Genomic DNA, 24,432 nt, shown 5'->3' with positions numbered 1-24,432 from the left:
GAGTAAGTAAGTTGCAAGAGAACAAATTGAATTTTACAGAAACTTTATTCTCCTGCTGTTTTTTCCTAAGGAGCTAATTGTACTTCAAACAGGTTATTTTGCTGCCCGTATTTGGGAAATTGATTAATGACTGCATAATCTGAATCCCTCTTGGGCATTTTCACAGAAGCAGACAGAAACAGAATCAACTCATTAAGTTACCATCCAGACAAATAATTCAATCTCATTGTATAAACTACCATAAGTGCTCGCGAACAAGAAGTGTCGATCAGAAATTCATAATTCACTACAACAATGTCATAAATGTTGAGAAGAGCAACACAGGAAAGAAGGAAAAAAACGTCACCCAAACAAACCCTGTTTGAGCTTGTCAGTTGCTGCTACGCACCTTGTAATTTTTTCTTCTGGATATTTGCCTGGGATCGCTGTACTTGGAGACAAGACACTTGTACCATAGGCAGGAAATTCATGTCGTTTCACTCTCACCTCACCATTTCCTCCCTACCACTTCCTTAATATGCAACAGATAAAGGTAACAGCAACTAGTGATGTCATTTCCTGCCCCTGTACACTTTCTGGGAAGTAAAACAAATCTGAACACTGCACAGAATCCAGTTTCTCAGTGATCATCTCTACAATTAGAAAAGCCAATAAGAATTTTGATCCGGAAATATCTAATTTAGCGATATCTAATTTTACTGTTATACTTTTATGATCACAAGAAATTGATTGGTATCCCTTTTTTTCTAAAAAAATCCGGACATTGAGTTTGATTTCAAATCGTGGCTTGATCCCTACAGTAGTTTATATAAACGATCAGATTTTGGAAAATTAATAATCATTTTTTTCAAATATTTGACCAATCAAAACAGTAGATTACTTTGTCAACTACATATGGACAAGTAATTTGAAACAAATGATACGCAACATGCCACACTTTGTAAGCAGCTCAGGTCAGAGGGATCCATTGACAAAACTGAGAAATAGGATGCATTTGGTTTCCTACAGAGGGAGATCGCTTCAGCTGTATCAACAGAAAAAAACAGATACACCACAAAGGGATGAAGAACAGCTGAATACAGATAAATTGAAGAGCAAATGATTAAAAAACTAACAGCAACTTCTATTTATATAGGCATCCTTCTTATGGGAGAACATCTTGGAGCACTGTAAGGTGGTGGGGTTGGACTGAGCAAGGGAGAAGGGGGAAGTGATCATAGGAACAGTCAAAGAGGTAGGTCTTAAGGTGGGATTTAAAGATAAAGAGGGGGAGAAAGCGCAGTGATTGAAGCTGGAACAGATGTGCAAAAACCCATCATCATGCTTAAGAATATCCAAATCTAGCTGAGATTTCCATGCATCCCACCTACACGTGGAAATCAGAGATAGATTGTGGGAATGGAATGTGCACTCTCTGCCTGGAGGGACATCCTGCTTACCTAATTCCGGGAAGTATTAACAATAATAATCCTTGCATTTGATATAGCGCCTGATCACGTCTTCCGAGACTTCTCAAAACGCTTCACAGAAAATACTGTAAAGTGTATTGACTGTATGTTTTGTAGGTGAAATACGGCAGCCAATTTCACACAGCAGTGTCCCACAATCAGACGTGGATTACGTGACCAAATTTTCTAAAATTTATTTTAAAGGAATTATTACCCCCCGGAAAAGCGATCTGCCAATTGACTAACAACCTGGTTCCTATTTACTGCTAAGTAAACTGGAGCATGTGGAGTAAGGAAACTTGCCCAACGTTTCACCCTGCTGGGAATCACATCCAGGTCCTCTAGGTTGCTTTTAATATCGTCTTCTAATAATGTCTCCATACTGTCTAGTTTCTCCTCTATTGATCCCTCATTTAAGCAAATCTCTACCCTCCCCTTCTGTGCTAAGACATAACTGCTTAATAACTCATCTCAATTTCCAAATTTAAGCTCACAGTAAAGTGATTAATTGGGCAAATGCAGCATTTAACACGCACCCCCGCCCCCCACCCCCTAACTCACACACAGACGCACGCACACACACACACACAGATGGCTCAGATAGAAAATGCAATTGTCTGCTTAGTATTGTTTTTGCTCCATCCCTGCCTATAGAAACCACTGTAAACATATAAGTGACATCTAAATGAGTACTGCATCATTAGACCAGATAACTACCTCCAGGTTTGAGAATAACTTTCCTCTCCTGCTGGTTCAAAACACAAACCATCAAATTTTAGACCTTAAACTTGCAATGAAAAGGAAAGTGATCTATTTGCAGTGATCAGGTTATTGCAAAGACAACCTTGATTCCTCTCTCTCGTTTCAACTGAGTTTAGAATTGCAAAGCCTTTTCTAATTTTAGACAATACATAGTTACAGCATAAAGACAGCATGCCAGAAACGCAGGCCTCATCATAATCAACAAAACCCAGGAGATCATGACTCATACCAAATAATGGCTGAGGCAATTTCAACTCCAGATAAAATAGCCAGGCTCAGAATGAAAAACAAGTTAGTGGAAAACTTAATTAAAATCGCTACCTTTGGGACAAAAACAAACGCTTCGCTGGCAGCAATCTAGATTAGAAATCTGTTTAAATTGATAAAATTTTGGAGTAAAAACACCTACCTTTAAACCTTTTCAAGTTAGGTAAGGTAGGTTTGTGGATTTAGAGATAAACACCAGGCAGCATACACTTTTGGTGCAAATCTTCTGTTACTATCTTTGTAAGACAAAAAAATTCACTGCAAGTGTCTTTCACAGTTCTAATAATGTCTCATGACGTATGAATTGCAACTCATAATAAAAGTAGTTTAATCTTATCTAATCTTCTCTGTATGTCAATCTGACTCAGTTGGTCCCACAATGGGACCTGAAACCCTTATCGTCCAGGCTGACACTCCAAAGCAGCGCAGAGGATGGGCTGCGTTGGTCAGATGCTACAGTACTTCAGACACATTATGAAAACATAATCCTGTCTGCCTGTTCAGGTGGACGTTAGATATTCCCATGGCACTACTCAAAAAGAGAAAGGAGTTTCTCCTGGTGTCATTGGCCAACTATCCCCCAAATAAAATTGGTCACTCATTTCATGGCTGCAGCATTCAACCGCAAAATACAGTTGCTGCACTTTATAATGTATCCTTTAAAGCGTTTTGAGACATCCTCCCGACAAAAGACAATATATCAAATGTAATTTTTGACAGGAGTTGATCACTCATTTTTGTGCTTGTGTATTGCGGCAAAGTGTTTTGGGACTCTACCCTGTGTGAGGAGCGCTATATAAATGCAAGTTCTATTCCTGGCATATATGGCAGAAAATCGAGGTTCAACTATGCTTGCGCTGGTTATGTAGGTTTAGATACTATTTCATTTAATTCACTCCCATTTGATTCCAATTTGTATTTAGTAATCTAAACTCACTTATAAATTGCTTTATGGCATTGATATGCCTTAAATGAGCATTATATCGAAGTTCCTTTTACAGATTTTAAGTACGTTTCTATTGAATTCAAAACCAATATGTGCGTAACTTCATGCTACACATTCTCATTCTAAAGAGGTTTGAGACATGTCCAAATATTGTTCACTTGTACCCAATTTTGTCTTGTTTTTGATGACAAAGAAGCATTGTATCAAAAGCACATAATATATCCAAGATAATCGCAAGAGAGGTGCCTAGTTAAAATGTAAGCAATACACAAGCACACTAAATAATTGCAAATGGTGAATTTGATTTAGCAATATAATCAAAATGCTTTGCGCAGGGATAACATTGTTTATCTGATAATCTCGGTACCAATTCAATTTAAAAAATGGCTGCCAACAGGAGCTGAGAATGATGTTACAGCTTTAGTGCTCTCTTGTTGGATTTGATGTGGGTCAGTAAATGCAGTCACATATGATCGATCCATTTGACTTCATGACACTTCCACAATCCAAGCAAATACCAGCAAGGCTGGCCAGCATGCTTTAGCACAGGAAGTGATTCTGGGAAATCTGACAACAGAAAAACTGATGATGACTTACAGGCACCCCTCCAGGTATGTTTCAGAACCATCAATTTCTCCAAAATTGTAGACTTTAAAAAAAGAGAAATCGGCTCTGTACTACAAGGTATTACTACAGAAGTATTCTGCTCCTAAAGGAAGCAGAAAGCAAAATGTTCAATACATGATTCAAATCCAGACCCAGAGATCAAAGGACTGTGAGTTGCACAACTGCACTAAACATAGGCACAACATGGAATATTTAAAAATACTAAATAACCAATGCAACATCAATGTATTTAACACCTAACAATTATTTAATGATTATTATATTTTTGAACAATAAATTAGAAAAATGCAGTAAGAATTTAAGCTTTTCATGTTTTTGTTAATAAAGGTCAAAATTACAGATACTTCTCCAACAAATGCCTGTTATCCTACATGTTTGATACTGGTGTTGTACCTTTATAAATCAAATCTCAAGTTATAGTAAAGGGTTTCAAATGAATTGCCACTTAAATGAGGTAACGGAGGATGACCACATACACAGAATTGTGCCCCTAAAGGAGTTAACTTCAGGAAAACAAGAAATGGTTGAAAAAAAGGGGGATTCTCTGTATTCTTTGTCAACTGGAATCCTCAACACGTTTCTCAAATGTCACCCAAGGTTCAATGTGGGAAATTGAAAGTCACACTGCTGCAATAAGCTTTTCTCAGATTGGGGTCAATAAACATTGGTGGAGCATAACTGTTCCATACTTGAGCATTAGCATGACTCATTATGATTAGTAGAAGAAAAATAAGTACAGTATTCCCAGATTTTAGTGTGACTGATCAAATGAGAAACCAGACAACTCTTTTACAAGAAAATTAGATAAAATCCTTTTACGTAAAAGAAATATAGTATTTCTTGAACTACAGTAGTTAGATTAAATTTGAGCTATATGCTTCACAGTAGATGGGTAATTAATGAAGAGGTAACTCATTCAAAGCTCTCAGTGTAGGTAATTAAATACACAGCTATTGTGAAAGTGTCAAACTACATGCAATTTATTGAACATCTGAGTGAAGTGCCCACCCAATTAATGTACTATCTCCTTGAAGTGCTAAATATAATTACTTTTATAGCCTCTGCCATGTATTTTAGTGTTTAATCACCCAGAAGTAGCCTACAATATATGTTTTATATAAAAAAACACAGCATTTTTGAGATACAGGTTGTTAACATTTATATCATTCAACATAATAAACGATGACAATTAAAACTGAAATGTTGTAAATCAAACTTCGTAAATATTCCCTTTCCTTAGAAATTCTCACATGCGATAAATATCCAAATACTTCAGTGGGATAGGCCATCATTAACTTTAAATGTAATAAAGACACGAACAATAAGATTAAAACACATCTAAAAATTAACATAACGAGCAATCCAGTGTCCAGCAGGGAGTAGGACCGCCACTCGTGATCCTGTCCGTAAAACAAAATCAGTAGCAATCTGAAAATAAATAGTAGCGTGTGATCTTTAATGCCCACCTAAACAGGCAGACAAGACTTTGGTTTAATATTTACTCTCAAGGGTAGCACTTCCAGCACTTTATTGGGGTGCCAGCCTAGTTTACACAAGTTCGATGTTCTGACCTGGTGGTGAACCCACAACCTTCGGACTCAGAGGCAAGAGGATTTTTTAAATAAAGTTTATCTATTCTGAACCAAAGAACGTGGTGGCAAAACATCAGGTGACAGAACAATTACAAAGCATATGGAAAATATTTCTAGTTGCCAGATCATAACAGTACAATAATTCCTTTTACACAGGACTTGTACTCTGGTGCCAGTTAATCCTGATTTTAAACAGCTGTACAAATGTACCACTGCACTGTTTCTAAAAAAAAACACCAGCTTAGTCACAATCAAATCTATAGAATCAGGAAACAAACATAATAAATTCTAGAAATGTCTCTAAGATCTTTCCATTGCATTCAATGAAATGACAACAGTCCCACAAAAACAAAACAAGTTATTCTGATCAGGCTAACTACCCAGAACCCTGATTGCAGACTGCATCCACCTATATATACCAAAAAGTGTATAAATGCTTCTTAGGAGTGTGTTCACCAAGAGGTTTTTGGGTGACCAAAAAGTCTTATTTTTCAGCTACCTTATTATCTTAATTTCTTTAAGCCTTATTAGACACTGTAATGGTATCACGACTTTTTGGTCACCCTTTACAATCTTAATTATATTCTAAAGCAGCCAGACTCTGCAAGCCATTGATTTCTCATTGTTTAATGTAAAACGTGCACAAAATGATGGAGAAGGGACGTAAACCAGCAGAATAGGGATTCATTCTTATGCTGTAAAAATAATGCTTCCATTTGCTAAAATGTCATTGAAACATCTGAAAGTGCTTCACGGGATTTAACTGTAAAATGTAGTGCCTGTATATGGAAGAACAAAACCAGTAAAACAAATTATTTTCCAGAATCAGGGGAAAGATTCTGTGTCAGAGTTAATTTATTCCTCTCTTGCCCAGGAGTGCTAAAGCCAATTACAGCATCCCAACTGCAACCATCAGTTAATTCAGCACAGACTGGGAATGTAACCTGCAACCTTGTGATCTTTATAGCTTAGTACCACACTGGGGTGATGTAATTAAGACTACTGAAGGAGTAATGTTTTTTAAATTGTCTGCGACTCTTAATATCTTTTACACTTCCCTTCTAGCATGTCATACTAGATTTACACACATGTAGATATTAATTCAATTAATTTGATGATTATGACATTTTATAAAGCTAAAAGCAGTTGTTTGAAAGTAAGATTTCTAAAGATTAATTAAAATTCAATTAATTTTATTTAATCGATTTGTGATTATGATATACACCACCAGTGATGCTAGTAGATGTGCAAGCAGAAAATAAGGAAAATAGATACCACACAACCAAGTAACAGCCGCTCTCCTTTCCAACCCAGCTCTCTTGTAACCCCAAGAACATCCCAATAAACACTATCCTGGAGAGTAATTAAATAGATACAAATCAAAGAAAATTCAGATTCAAAAGAAAAATTCAATGTGTAGAGTTTAGAAAGTGTTTTTTTCAAAACAAATTAGACTACCAAAAATCAAACCTCACTGTAGAGCAAGCCACAAAGAAAAAATAAAATCAAAAAACGTGAAGGCCCTTGAGAACCGCCCTTTATTGCTTGCGCTGTGCAGAATACTTGCCGCTGTCAGACTGGGGGTTGGGCTAGGGCAGTGTCAAATTAACTGCACGTTTATGGAGCAGCCAGCCAGTCTCCAAGCACAGTGAAGCAGTAGACTATGGAATGCAGATTGTAACCTGAGCTCTCAGACTATGTTTTCCCTCCCCCCACCCGCCCCCAACAGTTTGCAAAAAGTAATTCTAGACTTGAAAACAACACCCTGGGATCTTCGCACCCCGTCCACAAAAAAAACCTACCAATATTCAAAATAATCAATTCCCATTCTGTGAATGAAATGTTTGACGCCAAACTTGCATTCACTTACCACAAAAAAGCAAAGCTGACATGTGTTCTACTGTGCTTTTTACATGTTATACACAGACCAATTACAACAGATTTGTCTTTTACTATATTTTTGTAGAAAACCAGAATATCTAAACAACCCTAATTTACATTTCTCAATTCTAAATCTGATTGACTAAGTTTTGCTGTCATCGTTATTGAGCAAAATACTTTTAAATATATATTTGCAAGAGTGAAATCTTTCAAGAATAATCATTTCAGTCCTGTCTCCCACACTCCTGTAGCTGATCCGTTTTAAGCCCCTACACCCTGAAATTCTGGAACACTCTTCCTCTATCCCTCCGCCTTGCCCCTTCCTTCCCCATCTTCAGGTTGCGCCTGAAGACCTTCCTATTCAACCATGCCTACTGTCACCTCTCCGCAGATCAGCATCGTGCTCTGCCACTGTCGAGGATTTTGGGAAGCAAGTTGTTATTGTTGTACCTGTCTAGTTCCCTCTTGAAGACCAATATTGATTTTACCTCAATTATTGCAGGGCATTCCATATCCTAAAGACTGAGAAATTTTGACTAAACTCCCCATTTGTGCATTTGCTAACTACTGTATCTTAAATTGATGCCCTCCAGTTACTGATTCACTGAACAGTGGAAATAATTTCTTCCTATCGACTATCAAAACCCCTCATAATTTTAAAGACCTCGATCAGGTTACCGCTCAACCTTCTTTGTTCCAAAACAGTCCCAGTTCCTCTAGTCTTTGTTAAGATCCATTCCCAGTATCATTCTCCTCTGCACCCTCCTGCATATCTAAAATTAATAACTCCCCAAATTTTCACTATTAGAAAGCAAAACAAAAATATGAACAATGCACTTTAGGGTTCTCTGAAGATATTCTGTATCAATGGGCTTGAAGTAGAGAAACCAGAAAACAAAGCCATTGCTGAACATTACTTCGAATTGGTATCTTTAATATGCAATATTGAGTTTAGTACAGGCTTAGGGACTCCATACTGCACTTACAAGATCAGTTTCACAAAGAGTTTTATTGGATTTTCTTCATTTATAGATTTTTTTTGAATGTAGCTACATTTTTGAAGTTACATTAGGAACAAGTCAGTTTTCAACTTAGGTGTATTGTCATTTGTCACTGATCTTTGGCAAGTAAATAAAAGAACGTTGGATTATTTTATTTACTATTATTTTATTAATCCACTCTAATGGTCTTCAAAAGGTATGAGTATTAAGAATAAAAGCCTGGATTTTATTGATTATCTGGTAGAAAAAATGTAAATTCTGGTGTCTCAGCATCACAGACGCAGAAAAAATTATAAGTGAATCCAACCAGTCGTTGCTCATACCTTTTAACATTTGTATCATAATCCACTTCCAGCCACTTCCAAAGGTTTTAAAACAGTAACTTAAATGAAGAGGGGTCCAGAATTTCTGTCTCATTATGCATTAACAAAGATCTGATCCCTGCAGATCATATTTTTGAAGTTTTATTGGATTTTCTTCATTTATAGATTTTTTTTGAATGTAGCTACATTTTTGAAGTTACATTAGGAACAAGTCAGTTTTCAACTTAGGTGTATTGTCATTTGTCACTGATCTTTGCCAAGTAAATAAAAGAACGTTGGATTATTTTATTTACTATTATTTTATTAATGCACTCTAATGGTCTTCAAAAGGTATGAGTATTAAGAATAAAAGCCTGGATTTTATTGATTATCTGGTAGAAAAAATGTAAATTCTGGTGTCTCAGCATCACAGACGCAGAAAAAATTATAAGTGAATCCAACCAGTCGTTGCTCATACCTTTTAACATTTGTATCATAATCCACAAGATGTACAAACATGTAGCAATCGATCACACCACTCATCACGTTGTCCAGTAAAACAATCAGAGTAACATAACTGGCATGAAATTTCGATGTGTTTTGTACCAAAAAACATCAAGAATAGCATTTTTCTTTGAGGTCCAAATATTCTTTTCACTGGCGATTTTTCAGTAAACCCCAAACACACAGTAGTACATATTTGCCCAATCCACACTGAAACGCCGGTACAACCACTGGCATTAATGATTTTGCTAATCCCGTTGCACTGCAATTTCCAGCAATTATGGTAAAGGCATAATTTGTGAGTTTTTAAGCACGTGAAGTTGTAAGGTGAATATTAAAATAAACAAATAGGAAATAACCTCAAAAGTTTGGGAAATGCAGAGGTAAATAGGTAGTAATAATAATCCTTGCATTTTGACATAGTCCCTTATCACATTGTTGAGACATCTTAAAGCGCTTCACAGGATTGTACTGTATTTGTTGGCAAACTCAGCAGCCGACTGACGCATAGCAATGGCCCACAAATAGCCAAGATCCAAACTCTTGTATTTAAATAATTGTATTAATAACCATACAGATTCCTCCTAGACATCAACTCAAGATCTACCTCCACACATGCAACAATTGGCAATGCTCTATTGAATAACAAAAGGGATGGAAGCTTGGTTATTCTCCCCTTTCCTGCCCAATCAAATGAACAGATTGATCATATTACCCCACCTGTTGCCCCACCTGAGATCAGCAAACTCTGTAAAGATGAAAAATTGAACCTGTAGTCTTCTGATCCTACAATTAAAAGTTACACTGGTGTTTGTACCCAGAGAGGTATCTGGAGACTTCAGACACCTTCCAATAAATTATTTTCTACATCATTGAAAGAGGCAGACAAAATAACAAAATGCTTCCTGGAACTTTAAAAGTCAAGCCTACTTTCTAACAATCTGAATACCACCAACCACCTAATAAAAAGAGGTATTTGTTTCCATAGTATCCTCTCGCCAATTCTCATGGATCTTCAGGGTACTTCAAGGGCAGATACAGTTTCAAAAGGGATAAACGTATTCCATCACGTTTGAGAATGGTTACATATTTTGGGGATACGTTATCGTACTACTGCAATTGTGCAGCTTTAATGGCGAGTACTAATCTTCCACTGGAAATTTTTAATTGGACATAAAATTACATAAACAAACGGGTAGACTTGAGGTTTTCTATTTACGTATTGAATATAGACCTATTATTAGCAAAATGCAGTCAATTCTGAATAATTTGGCAGCAATAGACCTCTCATCAAGTTACCCTTGACACACTGCAGAAATCTGCAACACTATATATGGCTTAACTCCAAGATCTTTGTTTTATCTTGGTTCGGATAAACTGTATATTAAAAGTAAGATGCTTCCAGATGGAGTTATTAAATGTTAGGCTAGGATCAAAATAATCACCTGTCTTGTCTGCCTGGGACAGGAAAAATATATGGAGTACAAATTTACTCTCAATTGTCCTTGGGTCAAGTCTATTAGGCACACGTTATTGAATTTATAAAGGTTTGAGGAGAAGAAATATTTTATTTAAAAGTTTGTCCAACCTCACGGTGAACTATTTAAAACTTACTGTTTCAAAACAAAGCTTCTAATTAACGTATTTATCTCAGAATTAGGAAATTACCACAGAGAACATCTCCCTGGAGGGTGCAGTTATAACAACACTTCAAATGGAAGTTGAGTTTTCCTGAGAAACATTGCAACTCAGTAGTATCAAATCATTTTTACTCTTGTTGGTTGGCTCTGATATAAGGCTACAATGAACATATGTACAGTATTCTAGAAAGCACTGAAGACATACTGATAACCATTAAAACATGTTTTATAGTAGGGGGCAATCCACATCAGTGCTTGCTTCTCCAAGAAGCCATCCATCCAAATCCCATTTCACTGCTTTCCTGATACTCTTAATGTTCAGACATCTTCCCAACGTGAAGGAGCTACATAAATATAAATTGTATTGTAAATTATATTGTAATACCCTTCCTCTGGATGTCCAATTCTTTCTTAAAAGCCCCAATCCATCTGCTCTAACAAGTACCCCTCTCCACATACCTTTTATTTCCGGTATCAAGCTTGTGAACCTGCACCCTCTCCATAGCTCGAATCAGCATAAGGTAGGAAAGGGTTAATTCTGTGTAAGCTATTTGTGCTTCCAGCAGAATTGTTCTGTACTTAAGTCACCATAATATAAATGCGGAAGTTAAGGCACTCTTGTCTTTGAAATTTGATACTGATCTTGAGAAACTGGTCACCAATGATGTTACCAGACGTCACCGTATTGTCATTTTTGTTGTATGCTGGTGTGACTATTGGTTAACCTCTGAAAATGGAGGAAAAAAACTTCACTGTTGAAAAAACAGCCTGAAATGCCATAAATTGTAGAATTCAACTTCAATTGCTGATTATAAGAAAATTCAATTGTAGAGAAACTATACCCAGTTTCAGATCAATTTAAGATCATATGAAATCCCTAAATTACCCCAGATGTGTTATTTTGTGACTGTTTCGGGGTGTATAAAAAAACTGAATTCACATCTTGAAACTACCTTATAATAATAATCCTTGTATTTGATATAGCTCTTTTCACATCTTCTAGACGACCCATCTTGTCAGATGAGTAAGTTTGTTCCTCATAGTAGAACCATTTTAGTAAAACACCAAGTGCTGTTCAATCAATTTCAAGAGGTTGAGTGAGGGAGAGAAAGGTACACCCCCAAAAGTTTCATGTTTTTCCTAAGAGTTGATTCAAATACTTCATTGACAAGCCAGGAAGCAAAGTGTCCCACAAATGGTCACTCACTCCATGACCATTTGTGGGACACCGCTGTGTGCAAATGGGTGCCACGTTTTGCCCACAAAATATACAGTCAATTCACTTTACATTATATTCTGTGAAGCGATTCGAGACGTCTCTAAAATGTGATAAAGCGTTATATCAAATGCAAGGATTATTATTATTATAAATTAGTAAAGGCTCAGATGACAATTTCTCACATTATTTATTTGGCTCGTTTCTGTAATAGATTTAATCACATTTAATGGACTGGCTAATGAGGCTCCATTTCAACAAGCTTGAAATATAAAAAACAGCATTTTTCTACTTAACAGTTCAATATTCCACAGTTCTACATTGTGGGGTTAACACTTTAAGAAAGATAAGAATTATAAATACTGACTTTGTAAACAAAACAGGTTTATCATGCGTAACTTGCAATTAATCTTTGTATAAGATAAGAAAAGCTTTAGATTTACATAATGGTAGTATTACAGCGAATAATGTACTCTATATTCTCTTGAATTCCTTCTTCAAATTTCATTTGGGTGTGTTCCACATTCAAGGTCATTGTAGAAGACGTTCACAGATTGTGGTTAGGAAACACTATAAAATCAAGATAATCTGAACCTAATCCTGAAACTATTATACTATCACAGAGATTGTTTTAACAAGGAAAGACCAGAAATAAATCAATTCATGGAACCACCTACTCAAACCATGAAGTCTGTGAGAGAAATAATGGAAACTACCCCATCATCTCAAAGCACTGAAGACAGAGTGGAGCCCGAGATTGGGAGGGGGGGCGGTGGAGTGCCTGCGTTAGTTTCCACTGAACTAATTTGCAGAGTCCTGGGGTGATACTGACGTGGAAAGTGTTTCTTTCAGACTTATGCACAATGCCAGGCAGGAGAACAAGCATTTTGACTGGGAATAAGAATCTAAATTCCTCTCAAGTACACCCTTGATTTTGATTAACTGAATTCTCAATTGTGAATACAAGGTAAAGCAAAAGTTAAAGACCACCAGATTTGTTTTGACAATGGGCACCGAAGGATCCTTGAAAATTATATTTGATGGCACTTAGTCAGTAGCAGAGGGAAACTCTCTAATATTTGGTACCTAGTTCCCTGCAACCAAAAAGTTCTGACTCAACAGTGTTAATAATAATGAAAATCATTGCATTTGATACAAGTCTTCGAGACATCTCAAAGCGTTTTGCAAAATACACTGTAAAGTGAATTGACTGTATATTTTGTGGGTGAGACGCGGCAGCCAATTGCACACAGCAATGTCTCACAAGCAGTCGTGGATTGATTGACCAATTTTTTTTCTGGATTGTGTTGCAACATTCCAGAAAAATAAATCACTATTGTCAAAAATCACTGCTATTGTATGGTATATACCATACAATAGCAGTGATTTATCACTAATCTGAGGACACACTTGTAACAATATTAGTAAATGAAAATAAATTTGCTATTAGGGAGGAAAAAATGAACAGTTAAATTTAAGGTAAGACTTTTTTTTACAGGAATGGGAGTAATCCATGGGTATGGGTAACATCCCGATTTCCTTAAGGGATGTCAATCTTATAATTCTCCTGCTCCTCCCCCTCCTGTGTCCAGTCCCTGGTGGTATTAACCTAGGCATCTAGGAATGCCAAGGATAAAGTGTGCATTAAGCATGTAATAAGCACACACTTATTTTAATCACAAAACATATTCAGTCATACAGCACTTTTCACAACCAAAACAATGTTCCTCTGTGACAAATAATACAAGCATATATACACATACATGCTCTCCAGATTACAAAACAAATATTCTGTGATTTTTCCAAAGAGGACAGACAATTTACCCTCTTCAAGAGAGATTCTACAACTCCAGTTAGTTTAAATTAGATAAATAATATGTACTGATGATCAAGCCACAATCAAAAATTACCAAGCGGTAAACAAAATATGTGGAAGGCGAGGCAGGACTGCCATCTTAAAATACATGCTTTAGTTTAAAGGCCTGCCTGAATTGTAACTTGCCACAGAGTGGTAGAAAATAAGTACTCTTACGATTCCACATACATTATTTTTATTTTCAGTTATCTTTCAGAAGCATCCCAAGAGGGAGGAAGTAAAGAATTTCAGTTTTCAAATTTGCAAACATCATTGAATGCCAAGTTGATCTCCTGGAAACAAAGTCAATCCAGAGATAATGTCAATTGGTTACAAATAGAGCGATAACCAAGCACTCTGTGTACAGCATTGGATGAAACAAAAATGCACAGAGGAAAGAAAAAAGTTGGAGAAAGAAGGAAAAATCTGTCGAAAAAACAAAAGCACATACAATTCAAACTCTGCAGGTACACCCGAATTTCAGAATCCTGGCCATTGTAAATGCTCAGTCTGGACCTTAGCTCTCGACTCCTTCAGGTTACATTTTATGGTATGTAATGGGACATTTACTGCAGGACGCACCTCATTAGAACACAACATGCTTGGCTCCCAATGAGCCCATTATAATTAGGGTGGAGTTTATTATTTTAAGGTGCTGAACAAAACCATATTGAGAAGAACGGTTGCAAGGATGTTTGTTTTTACAAAGATTTCCTACGTGCCAGCCACCGACTTCAGTGTTCAAACATAACATATGGTTCAGTAAATCAAGCAGAAAAGCAAATTATTAACTAACAATGAAACAAATGTAGATTTTAACATGGAATATTGTAATTCAAAAATATTTACTTATTAAAGACTTGATTCCTCACTATTCTATCAATTCTGACTACGACACAGATACGTTAACCTGTAATTATTGCCAAGCAGTCCAAGCCAAAATGGCAGACATGGTATTTCTTCTTAAGGAAACAAACTTGCAGTTAGTTCAGCCAGATAAGAACTGACAACGTGAAATATAATATTGGGGGCATTTCACAAAATAAAAGTTCCATTAATTTGTTTTGTGAAGTCCTAGGATTTCATATACACACGCTAATTATATCAAATGTTTATCCTTTGGAACAATTGCAAGAATCTTATCCAACTGTAGGATTCAGATTGGGACATGAATGCAAGGGGAAACTTCCAAGAAGCTTCAAAGTTCTGAACCACAGAGAATAGATAGACTTGATGTCACTCCCAAACATTTTTCAAAAAATATTATTCGTTTTATGTTCTCCCGACTTTATCCTTCCTCCTGTCCTCCCCTTATACCGATTACTCGTGCTTGGGATACAGATACATATTATCCAGATACAGATAATAATCCTTGCATTTGATGAGAAGTGCCAAATCCGATATAGTCTATAATAGCCCATGGCCACACACATATCTGCCAAAATAAGTGAACAGACATCAAGTCGTGAATGAGAACCAACTTTCTACAGTTGAACGTCAGCAAGACCGAGGCACTCCTGAATGGCTCATGCCAGCGCCTCCTCACCTCAGGCACTGGCAGCATCCGCATCCAAGGATACATACTCCACCTCAACCAAGCCAGTCAGGAGCCTAGGAATCTTGTTCAACTCTCAACTGTACTTTCTCCAGCATATCCATGCCATGACCCGCTCTGTTTTCCCCCACCTCTGCAACATTGCCTGACTCCACCACTGCCTCACCCCTCAGGCCGCCGAAACCCTCTTACATGCCTTCATCACAACCAGACTCAACTATGGCGACACACTGCTTGTCGGCTTCCCAACTCTTCCCTCCACAAGCTGCAGATCCAGAACTCAGCAGTTCATGTCCTCTCCTGCAACAGGCTCTACGACCCCATCACATCTACCCTCACCCGGCTCCACTGGCTCTTCATCTCTCAGAGGATCGAGTTCAAAATTTTCGCCCTCACCTTCAAGGCCCTCCATGGCCTTGCCCTCTCCTACCTCTCCAACCTGCTAACGCCTTATCAACCTGTCTGCTCCCACCGCTCAGCAGCCTGCCCCCGACCCTGCGCCACCATTGGAACTCCATCCCACATTCCCTTTGCCTCCTTCAAGGCACACCTCAAGACCCTCCTCTTCAACTGTGCCTTTGGCCACCCTCCCACCCACACACACACATATATATATACCATAATAATTCAACAGAGAGCAATTAGGAAACTGTCTGATTTCTCCAATCCCTCCTTTATCCAGGGGCAGTGTCCCCATGCTGCTCTAGGAGAATCAGTTAATTCAGTGCAAAGCATCAAACCAGTGACCTTCCAGGTCTTTAAGGTCGACAAATGCACCATATTATGATACGGCTATTCTTTAAAACATTAGTCTGTCCAATTTTTTTCCTAATTTCCTCCGCACTAGCATACACTTCTTTGCTCCTGGTCTAGTCTCCGTCTTCTTGTAGAGGTATAGTTCCGCGGGAGCTGGTTGCCCTCTGGTCCCTCACCAAAGTGACCATTGTTCAGGCTTAGCGATGTCAACAAACTGTACAAGGGCATCACAGCTGAGTCTGATCTCTCTCTCCAACCAGTTGCCACACAATTAATGGTGCTGAAACTCATTAATGTCTTTGACAAGTCAAATCTCTACTCTTCAAATGCCTTCTTCACCAGCCTGACATGCAACACCACTATCCACAAGATGCAGCTCATGCAAAACTCCACCACCCACATCCTTAACTGCAGGAAACTTTGCAATTATTCCCAATTTCAACAAGCTCCACTGTCTCCTGTGGTTTGATTTCAAGATCCTCACTCTCACCTGAAAATTATTTCATGGCCTTGCACCTGTCTACTTCTGGGATGTATTCTCACTCTTCAACTCACACTGTCTATCTGCTCAGCAAATTTAGGACTACCGCACACTCCCTATTCCATTACCATTGGTGGCCAAGCCTTCAGCGATCCTGTCCCCACCCTTGGAATTCCCTTCTTTAACTTTCCCATCTTTTCAACCATACCCACAGTCACTAAAATCCTCTCCAGTAGTGTCTCTAATCAGATGCTTCAAGAAGTTACAAAAAGATAAATTCAAGTTATCTAATTGCTAACAACAATCTTCAGTGTCAAAACCAACTGTTGAAGAACTTTGCTTCTGACACATTGTAATAATAATCCTTGCATTTGATATAGCGCTTTTCACGTCTTCTAGACGTCCCAAAGCGCTTCACAGAATATACTGTAAAGTGAATTGACTGTATATTTGTGGGTGAAAGCAGCAGCCAATTGCACACAGCAATGTCCCACAAACAGTCATGGATTTAAAATGACCAATTTATTATTGTTTTGTTTTGTTGGAGGTATTATTATTAGGTGTGTGGAGTAAGGAAACTTGCACAAGGTTTCGCCCTGTGCCTGGAATTGAACTCAGGTCTCTCACTTGCAAAGCGAGTGCTCTTACCACTGAGCTTCAGGACTCTACCATTATTACACCTACTTCACAGAATTAATGTCTATGACATTATTATTGCAAATCTGATTGAGTATAGCCCAACCCCAAAATAGTTTCAAAATAGGGTGCATATGGTTATAGCATGGCTGTACCATTGTAACTAGAAGTGGGTACACTTTCAGTTTCATGAGCAAAGAGTGCAGGCGCAGAAGTGACTGTGGCATTTAGCGGTGTTTCCAGCAACCATTGGAAATGCTCATATGAGCTTCCTGCATGCTGTGTGCAGGAAGTGACATCAATGCCAACCTGACAACCCATAAGTGCTCACTGGAAGCTATTTTTGCATCACGCCCAGGATCTGATTTTATAAATTAGTGCATTTTATGGTTAGGAAAGATGACAACTGTCCACCAGTCATCAAGGTTTCATTAAAGTCACAATTGTTTGAATGAATTAATTAATTCTTTTGCCCCCTCCCTTGCCTCTTTCAAGACCTGTCTCAAGATCTCATTTCTTTTTGACTGTGCCTTTGGACATCTTCCACTTGCATCCCCCCCTACCCTACACCCCTTTTAATTCCAACCCCTAGCTCAGGTGCAAACCCTCGAATGTCCAGAGCCTTGTGACGTCCTTTGGATACGATAGGCACCATATACACGTAACGTGTTGTTGTCCGGTAAAATCTACTCTGCAGTGCACTGTTCTTAAACCACTAGAAATAGACATGTTAGAATATTGATATTCCCAGACTATTACAGATGTTATTAACATAAAACCATTTTCTGGTCCACCATAACTTCATAAGTAAATTATAAAAATTCTCTCAACAATCTTGATATCTGTATTTCCCATGAAATCCAGGAAAATTCTCCCAAAATTCGAATCATCATTACATTCATTATATCAGCAAATATTCCAATATAAAGCACCATCATTGAAAGAAGAGGAAAATTCAGAACAAAATGTATTCATTTGTATTTCTAGTTTTTTTTAAAAAATACCTCTCAACATTGATCTTTTCTTCTCTTCAAAAAGCTAACCAGTTGTGATATGTCTTGGCTAAAATAATGTATGCAAGTAAACCAGATTCAGCTGGGTCTATAGACTGGCAACATATACTAGGAAAGTTCATTGTTATTGTATTTTATATGGCAATTGGACACATTTTTAATTTTTTTTAAAAATATTTGAATTACGATAGAGGCCAGTAATCCACTGTATTTCTCACTCAAATGTTGCTTTCCCCTTCACAACTGCAAATCATTTTCACTTCCCAAAAATGAAACAAGGAACTCCATTGAAAAGAAACAAAAACACAAACATCTAACTAAATGCATCAAAACACATTCCAAAACATTATTGAAGAAAGATACCCATACAATAAACAGAACTGTAACTGAGTATGGCAATCACTCAGAAGTCACGAGCACCACATATGGGCTTTTCACACTCTAGTTTTTTCTTGACAAAATTTCTAGTATGATTCAAAAACTAAATGTAACTTTTCCCAAAATATTCTTGCTGATTACAAAACTAACAAATTGGAAGAAAATCTATCAGGTGCACCATGTTATATATTTAAAATGTGTGATCAATATTTTTCACCCATTCTTTCTTTGGTCTTTCCAATTCATGTCTCACTCCCCCCAGCCACAGGATGACTCACAATACTCCTTTCTACTACTGTACATTCACTGGGGTCAAAGATTCTTCCCACTTAGCCCTTTAACAGTTCACGCCAAAGCCCTACAGGAACACCTGACAAACTCAAGGAATATCCCAACACTCTGAGGTCCCAAACACTGACTTTTGCCAACTTGTGCCTAATACTCTCTGGAATTTGGTAAAGCATCCCTCTGGGAGAGTGTACATTCCAACCCAGATATGGGAATTTACATGTGGCACATCAACTCTACAATGTGCAATGCAACCCCCATTAATTTTGGAAGTCTTTGGCACAGTTCATTACTTAAGCAGGATATTGTTGTTCAACATAGGTTGTACCATCGAACTCAAACTGACTACATCTTCCTGCTGATCAACCCATTCAGAAGCATTCATGGGCAATTCGGAAATGCTTAAGCAGTTTCTCTTCTTCTCACAAAACACTTCAGGCTAAGCCTGTTTTCTAAGGGAAACTAGAGTGCAAACACCAGTCAAGTAATGATCAGGTCTCAAACTGAGCTAAACAGTTTACTAATGGACTACAAGGGCAACTTTTTAAAACCTGGTGGATGTAAAAACAGTCACGCATAATTTGACACAATATTTACAAGTTCAACTGACAGTTCAAGCATTTCTGGTCTTCTTCATTCTTTAAAGATGTATCCTCCAAAAACTACTAGAATAAGTAACACCCGGATGATGAGAAAACACATGGTTAACAACCGAAACACACACTTTACGAAGTTTGATATCAATTTTCACTAACCTACATCCTGCCCTTATCACTTTAGGATTAAAAGGCATGATCACAAATCAGAACTTCAGCATATTTCCCACAATCGGGTGACAAAATTCAATGCTCTCTACAAACAAAGAATGCAGCATTACAAAATGACTCATATTAAATAGTTGGTCAGTTATACTTTATTGTTGGTACTTTGTCAATACAATAACAAGAGAAATTTGGATGAAGAAGGTTCTTCATCACATTTGATCTCCCACAAATACACAATCATTTATGTTTTGCAGAAAACTCCATGAAACACAGATATTTCAACGTGATAAGGTATTATAGAAAATGCAAGGATAATCACCTCATTGTACAACATCTTCCATGACATCTTATTAGATCACCAAGTTGTTTCTTGAATAGGTTCTGTGCCCTTGCCTTCACGGTATATTAAAGTATAACATTTAATATGACTTACGTGAAGTCTGTGTTGCATGCAAACTTGTACAAGTCGTACATAATCCGATGTAATCAATAATCTACACTGCTCATACGCGATTCAATTCAGCCGGTAACTGCCGTGGTGATTGAACAACACTACGTTTCTCGCGATTCAATACATCTTGATATATGCGCACGTACCAGAAGGGGTTAGAATCACATTGAATGGCAGGAAATGACGTTGTGTGCATCGGCAGATCAAGACTATGTTTCCCGCAATTCAATGCAGCTGGTAAATGCGGGAGTAATGGAGGGTAGGGGAGTGGAGTTATGAGTTAAGAGATGATTAATACGACTGATGCAAAGAAATCTAAGTGGTTATGATTGGAAACTGAATGGGACTCTGATGCACAATTTAGTTAATTATACAATTTATAAAGATAAGACATATGCAAGTTGTCCTGTAATAAACAAATGGACTCAGGACTGGCAAATCAACCAGCTTGACTTGCAGAGGTACAGAGGCTGTGAATCCGACCAGACAACATAACACATACCCGTACAACTACAAAGAATTATAGGTCCCGTTCATTCTGTCAGGAAAAAGATAATGCTTGCCAGTTTATGCCTAAACAATGAGATGACATTATAGGTGCAATATCCAGCTATTTGAGTTGGGAAATGCAACTCTCAAACTTCACCTACGCAAATATAAAATGTAGATTTTTCAAGCAATTTTCCAGACTTGGAATTGTTCAAACAATCAATAAAACCACCGTTTCTCAAGGACTGAAAGAATGCTGAACAGTGACTATACGCATCCCAATCAAATCAGAATTAAATGTCCAACTATTATTACTAGACCACTGACTAACACCAAATAGAGTGGATTCTATTGTTTCTTGTGACAACTATCTATCACATCTTACAACATGAAATAAATATAATTTGTTCAGTTATGTTCTATAAAAGCATAAATTCTTTCTCTGCAAATTTTGTTCTCAAATACTTACAGCAATCCTGTATTATTAACATGTGGCTGAAACTTGCATCCATTTATATTCATGCAATGACAATGTCGGCCTTTCTTAAGATTTTATGGCACAATATTGCTAATAACAGCCATTTATTAAGGTAATTTGAAAAATAAATACTTAGACCCTATTCCTACAGAAATCAACATTTTCAACCACTTTGCAAGTATTGGATTTAAAATGTCAAGCTGATTTGGCACTCTTCTTCAAACATATTTCAGTTTCTTGTTAAAGATAGGTTTTGAGTCGGAGATTGTAATCCCCCCTCCCCTTTTTATCCACACTTCCATATAATAATAATAATCCTTGCATTTGATATAGCGCTTTTCACGTCGGGAGGATGTCCCAAAGCGCTTCACAGAACACACTGTAAAGTGAATTGACTGTATATTTGTGGGCGAACGCGGCGGAAGCCAATTGCGCACAGCAATGTACCACAAACAATCGTAGATTGAAAATGACCAATTTATTATTGTTTTTGGTTTTGGAGGGATTATTATTAGGCGTGTGGAGTAAGGAAACTTGCCCAAGGTTTCGCCCTGTGCCTGGAATTGAACTCGGGTCTCTCGCTTGCAAAGCGAGTGCTCCAACCACTGAGCTACAGGACTCCACGATACATCTATTCTAACTGGAATAACGTTACTAATGTTCTGGACATAGATATGTAGATACAGTATATTGATAAATTATTTAAACCAGATCTGTTAATTATGCCTTCAAGATTTAGGTTCTGTAGTTCTAACAATCAAGGTAAATGGCTAGTATAGTGTATTTGCTATCACCTATCTGTCAAGAAACGACACTGGTTAATACTCTAATACTCAAATACAATAGGGTGAACAGGAAACCTCCTACTTTGACGTAGTTTCTACAGTTCTATCAAGAGTCTCCTACTGTTTCACGGCTAGCTCTTGGGCAACCTTTGGAAAAGTTTCCATCAGTCTCAACTGCAAGGTAAATACACGGAGTAATCCAAATACTTTACTATTGTTTGGACATAGCACCAATGTGTAATACGGCCTGTGGTGCTACTGTTCTAGTTTCTGGGATCTCTTCTCCCTCCCCTCACCTCTTCACAAAGGCCTCACACGATGTGTTAACTCCTCAATTGTGCGTGGAGGATGCAGAATAAATAAGAATAATTTGCTCAATACTGCGAAAACCTTGAAACTGCACAACTGCAGAAAAAAAAGTCTTTGGTGAACTTTTTTCCACCTTCCTTCCAATATAATGAGAATATTATTATTAATGTTATCAAGTCTCATGTTGTTTCAAAACACCTTCTGTCCCCCCACACCCATAAACTGATAATAAGTAGGGAATTATTTTCACTTCTATACTGTTTGGAGAACTTCATTCACCCAATTCAAAGATCATATGGAACCAACAGCTCGACCAAAACAGCAAATAAACTTCCGGGGGGGGGGGGAGGAAGAGAGAGAGGGGGGGGAGATAAAACACTTATTGCTTGTAAATGCCAAATGTTAAAAAAAATCTGCCTAAAAAACACACACACACACACCACTTACAATTACTGCCGAGGAAAGAAAAAAGGCAATTTTTTAAAGTTTAAACCATATTCCGGACAAATGTTACATTCAACACCAGCCCCCCACCCACCGAGAAAAAAGTTAAAAGGAAACTCTCTTACGAAACGCGATGGGGAGGGGATTTTGTTTTCTTTCACCACCACAACCACAACAACAGCAGCCGCAACAGCAGCAACAACAACAGCAGCCGCAACAGCAGCAACAACAACAACAACAGCAGCAACAGCAACAACAACAACAACAGCAACAACAGCAGCAGCAGCAGCAGCAGCAACAACAACAACAGCAGCCGCAACAGCAGCAGCAACAACAACAACAACAACAACAGCAGCAACAGCAGCAACAACAACAACAACAGCAGCAGCAGCAGCAGTAGCAGCAGCAACAACAGCAGCAGCAGCAGCAACAACAACAACAACAGCAGCCGCAACAGCAGCAACAACAACAACAGCAGCAGCAGCAGCAACAACAGCAGCAGCAACAACAACAGCAACAACAGCAGCAGCAACAACAACAGCAGCAACAACAACAGCAACAAAGCCCAAACAGCTCACGGCAACACAACACGAAAAGACACCGACAGAAACAAAGACCGAGTGGGGGGGGGGGGGGGGGGGGGGGTCGCAATCCACGCGGCTGTGGTTGTGGTCGGTCGGTGGGGCTCTCGAGCGAGAGTGCAGGAATGCGCCGTGTGTGTGTGTGTGTGTGTGTGTGAGGGGGGGTGAGGGTGAGGGGGGGGGGGGGGGGGGGAGAGACTCGGCCTTTGCCCTCACGGTTTCTTGCCCCGTCCCGCATTCCCCGCGGACAGCAAAGGCCGGAACCAGGCGGCGCGCGACCGCTCCTTCCTCCTCTCCTCTCCCTTCCTCCTCCTCCTCCTCCTCCTCTCATGCACATTTCTTCCCCCTTCGTCTTCTCTGGTAAACCTCACCTCAACCCCCGCGCACACGACACCCATATTTTTTTTTGGGTGGTGGGGGGGGGGTACAAAATATACCCCTCCACACACCCCCCCACAGCCCTCCCCTCCTGAGGAAGATAATAAGGCGCGAGGGGTAGTGGTGGGGGGTGGGGGGAGGGGGGGGGGAGAGAGAAAGAAAATACAAATAAAAACCTCGTCAAACGTCGTCTTCCCCCCAACACTCGCCCCCAACCCCCCGAATGGCGGCGTCGCTCGCGGGAAATCCGGTAACGATCCCCGACAGTGGGGTTTGATTTGACGGTGAATTTGAATTACCTTCAAAACCTCGAGTGGTTCGTGTCGTGTGTTTTTTTTTTCTCTCTCTCTCTCTCGTTCTTTCTTTTTCTTTCTTTCTTCCTTCGATGTTTTGTTTTGGGTTTTTTTTGAAAAAAAAACAGCGGATTAATAACAATAATAATAATAATAATATGAAGGAGAGGGGGTTGGGTTGGGTTGTGGGTGGGGGTGTGGAGGTGAGGAAAAAAAAACACACACACACACCCCACACGACGTCGCGAATGTGATGTGAACCGAACCCAAACCGCACTCACAGGGAAAAAAAAATCTCCGCCACTCGCTCCG

General features: G+C 38.5%; 1 protein-coding gene across 3 annotated transcripts in view; it reads right to left on the bottom strand.

The window, feature by feature from the left end:
• Positions 1-24,184, bottom strand: part of bmpr1aa (bone morphogenetic protein receptor, type IAa) — a 109,353-nt gene extending 85,169 nt beyond the window's left edge. For 2 of the 3 annotated variants that reach the window (XM_007899318.2, XM_007899320.2), the window contains exon 1: positions 389-518. The gene's annotated coding sequence lies outside the window, so the exon portion shown is untranslated. Of the gene's footprint in view, positions 1-388; positions 519-24,126 lie in introns of those variants that run through there. The other variant, XM_007899319.2, reaches the window with a different exon arrangement.
• Between the last annotated feature and the right edge of the window lie 248 nt (positions 24,185-24,432).

Source organism: Callorhinchus milii, unplaced genomic scaffold, assembly GCF_018977255.1.
Source record: "Callorhinchus milii isolate IMCB2004 unplaced genomic scaffold, IMCB_Cmil_1.0 Scaffold7, whole genome shotgun sequence".
Classification (NCBI taxonomy): Eukaryota; Metazoa; Chordata; class Chondrichthyes; order Chimaeriformes; family Callorhinchidae; genus Callorhinchus; species Callorhinchus milii.
Note: the sequence above shows the minus strand (reverse complement) of the source record. Positions and strands in the feature narration are given on the sequence as shown.